Source organism: Balaenoptera physalus, assembly GCF_965194825.1.
Source record: "Balaenoptera physalus genome assembly, chromosome: 3".
NCBI classification, from domain to species: domain Eukaryota; kingdom Metazoa; phylum Chordata; class Mammalia; order Artiodactyla; family Balaenopteridae; genus Balaenoptera; species Balaenoptera physalus.
This window is the reverse complement of record NC_138890.1, coordinates 65,526,943-65,532,563: the sequence shown is the minus strand read 5'-3', so window position 1 is coordinate 65,532,563 and position 5,621 is coordinate 65,526,943.

The window sequence follows — 5,621 nt, the reverse complement described above, 5'->3', positions numbered from 1 at the left end:
CGCACTGCGCCACCTCCCCACGGCTAGAGGGGCCGCAGCGGCGAGCGACTGCTCAGGCGGACTGGTCTGGAGCGCCCTCGGCGGGCGCGGCGGCTTCACCCGGCCCGGCCCCTCAGACTTCTGCAGCGCGGCCCCTGGAGTGGGTCTACCCCGGGGCCTCAGGGGCAGTTCTCGGCCCACCCCGCGGGGAGCCTGAGGGAAACTGGGAAACTGAGGCCCTCCCAAGCACAGAGTAAGGGCGGCCCTCTCCAATTCGGCAGCCGGATGCCAGCCAGGACTGTACTGTGTCCTTGGCCTGGGAATTCCCCGGGCACCCGGCCCGCAGACCGATGCCCCCAGTTCTGAGGACGTATAGGTGTAGCTGCTCTGGATCTACTTTTACCGATTCCCAGAGGCCTCGACACTCCACCCAGATTGTGGCCCGCCTTCGTGGAGCCAGTAATCCATCCAACTGAATACCTGCCAGACCCTTTGCTAGGTACTGGAGATGCAGTGAGAGCAAATTCAGAGCGCTGCTCTAATGAACTTTACAGTCGTGAATACTTAATTGCTCTAGGGTGGTTTTTCAAAGTTGACAACTTTTAATAAAGAAAGGCCCTGAGTGCTAGGACCATGAATAAGCAAGAAACCTGATCCAGACTTGGAGGTCAGGGAAATGATGCTGGAGAGCAGAGAGATGAACAAGAGTTAACTACATGAAAACGAGTAGGGCACTGCAAGAGAGCCTGGCCTGGTGAGAGAACTGCAAGATCTGTATGACAGATCCTAAAGTGGGGGACAGTGGAGGAGATGAGGCTGCAAAGATCACCAAGCACAGTAGGTCATGGAAGGAGTTGTGGTCTAGACCCTAAAAGGAATGGGGAGCCACTGAAGGATTTTAACCAGGCGTATCCAAAAGATGTTGGGAGGAGCCAAAATGGATGTGTCAAGAGGAGATGAGCAGGTGAGTTGGCCTAACTCTGCTGTCTGTCCTAGGGTCAGGTAGACCCATCGACAAACAGAAGAGCTTCCTCATAAGAGGTGCATTTCCCATCCCGTTCAAGTACAATAACTGGGAAACCACTTGAGCCTCCATCAGCCTTGGGAAATTATTGACCTAATAGGTTTCCCCATCATCCCCCATCAAATGTGGGGCAGAGTACAGAGCTGAGCCTAGAATCCAGGATCCAGGATTCCAGTGTAGGTCCTATGTTGTGAATGAGGCCGAGGGGCAGAGCCACCTATGTGTTGTCTGCTGCTTCTGCAGCTTCTGATGAGACATCAGGGCCTCCAACAGGCAGAAACCCCATATAGAATGGAAATATCAGGCAGTCTTATGAGTAGACTGTGCCTGTAGAACCAGCACCAGGCTCAGTGACATCCCATTGTGGTTAAAAATATGGAGGCACGCTACTCTCACCCTGGTGAGCAGGAAGAATGTGAACAGGGCTGTGAAACCAAAGACAGACTCAGCTACTCTACATCAGCCAGGAATAGGTGCCCAGAGCTGGGGCTCCCAAAACTGAGTGCAGATTATGTCTCCTGAGGGCCTTGTTAAAATAGTGAATTCCCAGGGAGTTTCCTGGTGGTCTAATGGTTAGGATTCGGCGCTTTCACTGCCGTGGCCCAGGTTCAGTCCCTGGTTGGGGAACTGAGATTCCACAAGCTGTGGGATGTGGCAAAAAAAAAAAAATAGTGGATTCCCAGGCCCATCACTGGATGTTGAGTCTAGGCTCCAGGTAATTGATTCCATCTGCAGCTGGCCAAACTTTGAAAAATGTTGATGAGGGTTCTTGGAACCAAATTCTGGGTCACCTGATTGTATGGTGGAGAGGTTGAGCCAGAAATAGGGACCTGGGCTTTGTGACCAACAGCTGCAGCTACACAGCTAACTCCGCCCCCCAGGGTGTGAAAAAGCTAAGAGGTCATCCAGCAACTGGCTCATTTAGCATCATCTTTGATAATGATGAGATATATGCAGACGTGTACCTACATACAAACATATTCAGACATCCATGCAGGTTATAACAACTCAAAAGTACACAAATAGTAATTCTTTTTTTATAATATGATCTTGTTAACATTATACTTTCAAAATGTAAAGTAGCCTAAAATGATTACATAATATTAACATTTTACCAGCCCCTACGGCAAGTCCAATTACTGCCCAGTTTATTGTTTCTAACTCGTTTCTGTGATTCAGGTTTTCTTAAAGTTACTTACTTATATAGACAAGGATCAGTTTTCCTACTTCATCTTCGTTTTAAAACATCATTATTGATATATAATTCCATAAAATTCACCATAAAATTCACCAATTTAAAATACTCAATGGTTCTAGTATATTCACAGATTTGTGCAACCGTCAACACGAATTAAATATAGAACATTTTCATTACCCCAAAAAGAAACTCCATACCCATTAGCAATTGCTCCCCACTCCCTCAAGCCCCTGGCAACAACTAATGAACTTTTTATCTCTATGGATTTCCTATTCTGGACGTTTAACGTAAATGGTTTCTTGTGACTAGCTCTTTCACTTACGGAATATTTTCAGGATTCATCCATGTTGTAGCATGTGTCAGTACTTCACTCCTTTTTTATGGCTGAGTAACATTCCATTGTATGGATATACCTCATTTTGTTTATCTTTTCATCAGTTGCTAGACATTTGGGTTTTTTCTACATCTTGGCTATTATGAATAATGCTGCTGTGAACATTCATGTACAAGTTTTTATGTGGACATATATTTTCAATTTTCTTGGTAGATAGTGGATTGCTAGGTCTATGTTTAGCTTTTTGAGGAACTAACAGATTGTTTTCCACAGTGTCTGCACCATTCTGCATTCCCACCAGCAATGTATGAGGGTTCCGATTTTTCTATATCCTTGTCAACTCTTATTATTTTCCCTTTTTTTGATTATAGCCATCTTAGTGGGTACAAGGCTGTATCACATTGTGGTTTTGTTTTGTATTTCCCTAAGGAATAATGATGTTGAGCATCTTTCATGTGTTTATTGGCCATTTGTATATCTTCTTTGTAGGTATGTCTATTGAGATCCCTTGCCCCTGTTTTTTTTTAATATCTTTATTGGAGTATAATTGCTTTACAATGTTGTGTTAGTTTCTGCTGTACAACAAAGTGAATCACCTATATGTATACATATATCCCCATATCCACTCCCTCTTGTGTCTCCCTCCCACCCTCCCTATCCCACCCCTCTAGGTGGTCACAAAGCACCGAGCTGATCTCCCTGTGCTATGCAGCATCTTCCCACTAGCCATCCATTTTACATTTGGTAGTGTGTATATGTCAGTGCTACTCTCTCACTTCATCCCAGCTTCCCCTTCCCCTCTGTGTCCTCAAGTCCGTTCTCTACGTCTGTGTCTTTATACCTGCCCTGCCGCTAGGTTCATCAGTACCGATTTTTTTAGATTCCATATATGTGCGTTAGCATACGGTATTTGTTTTTCTCTTTCTGACTTACTTCACTCTGTATGACAGACTCTAGGTCCATCCACCTCATTACAAATAACTCAATTTCGTTCCTTTTTATGGCTGAGTAATATTCCATCGTATATATGTGCCACATCTTCTTTATCCATTCATTGTCGATGGACATTTAGGTTGCTTCCATGTCCTGGCTATTGTAAATAGAGCTACAATTAACATTGTGGTACATGACTCTGTTTGAATTATGGCTTTCTCAGGGTATATGCCCAGTAGCGGGATTGCTGGGTCATATGGTAGTTCTATTTTTAGTTTTTTAAGGAACTGTTCTCCATAGTGGCTGTATCAATTTACGTTCCCACCAACAGTGCAGGAGTGTTTCCCTTGCCCTTTTTTTAAAAAAAAAAAAAAAATAGACTTTATTTTTTAGAGCAGTTTTTGGTTTACAGCAAAATTGAATGGAAAGTACAGAGAGTTTCCATATATCCCATCCTCCCCTGACCCCCACCACACACAGCCTCCTGCACTACCAACTGCTCTCACCAGAGACACATCTGTTACGTTGACACATCATTCTCATCGAAGTCCGCAGTTTACGTTAGAGTTCACACTTGGTGTTGTACATTCTGTGGGTTTTGACAAATGCATAATGACATATATCCATCATCATACTAACATGCAGAATAATTTTACTGCCCTAAAAATCCTATCAGTGTTTTCTGAAGAGCAAAAGTTTTTAATTTTGATGAAATCAAATTTATTATTTTTTTTATGAGCCATGCTTTTTTGTCCTATCTAAGAAATCTTTGTCCTATCTAAGGACAAATCTTTGTCCTATCGAAGAAATCTTTGTCTAACTCAGTGACCTAAAAATTTCTGTATTCTTCTGGAAGTTTTATAGTTTTACGTTATACTTTTAGGTCTGTGATTCATTTCAAGTTAATTTTTGTATATGATGCAAGGTATGAGTTGTCAAGAGCAACAAAGAATATAAGATTTTATCCCACTTACAAGCTAATAGGTTACCCTTCCACAGTTTCAGTGGGTGCTGGCAAAATACTTAAGACTCCTAAAACAGAGACAAAGAACTTTGTGACTCAGAGCACAGCAAACATGAGTTTCATGTTTGTATTGGTTCCCCTTGTCCCCTAAGTCCCACAGGGGCTATGCCAAAGGGCCCAGGTAGATAAGGTACAAACAGGTACACACAGTGGGTTTGTATGACCACTGAGGAACCCCAAGTTTAAGGAACATCAATCTTTTTTTTTTTAATTTATTTGGCTACGCTGGGTCTTAGTTGTGGCATGCAGGATCTTCAGTTGCGACATGTGGGATCTAGTTCCTTGACCAGGGATCGAACCCGGGCCCCCTGCATTGGGAGCATGGGGTCTTAGCCACTGGACCACCAGGGAAGTCCCAGGGAACATAAATCTTTTATAAAGGACTGCAAGCAAACCTGCTCAACCTTTGCCCCAGAGCAATACATTATCTTTTTTATCTGGATGGTAAACAAATTTACCCTTTGCTCTGAAGGTAGACACTATCCCTAGGCTGCTTCATGGACAAAACATCCTTGAAAAGACAGTCTGGAACAAAAGGGCAGTTAGTGTCTAACTCTTAAGGTGTGCAGATACTTGAGAAACCCATGGAAAATTATTTCCCAGCATAGGTTGAGATTTTTTTTTTTTTTTGCATATGGTTGTCTAATTGGTCCAGTACAATTTGTTGAAAAGATTATCTTTTTTCCATTCAATTACTTTGATACCTTTGTCAAGAATTAATTGACCATATATGTGTGGATCTATTAATGGACTCTCTATTCTGCTGCATTGATCTATGTGTCTATCTTTTTACAAATACCATAGTGTCTTGATTACTGTAGCTCAAGAGTTAGCAAGCTTTTTCTGTTAAGGGTGGGCTACATATAATTCCTGTTGTATACTTTTTTTTTTTGAATTTTAGAATTTTATTTATTTTTTTATACAGCAGGTTCTTATTAGTTATCCATTTTATACATATTAGTGTGTATACTTTTCTTCGTTTCTTTTTTCAACCATTTAAAAACATAAAAAGCATTGTAGCTTATGGGCCTTACAAAAATAAGCTGCAGGCTAATTTGGCCCATGCTGTAGCTTTATAGTCTTTCTTTTTTTTTAAATATTTCTTTATTTATTATTTATTTGGTTGCAC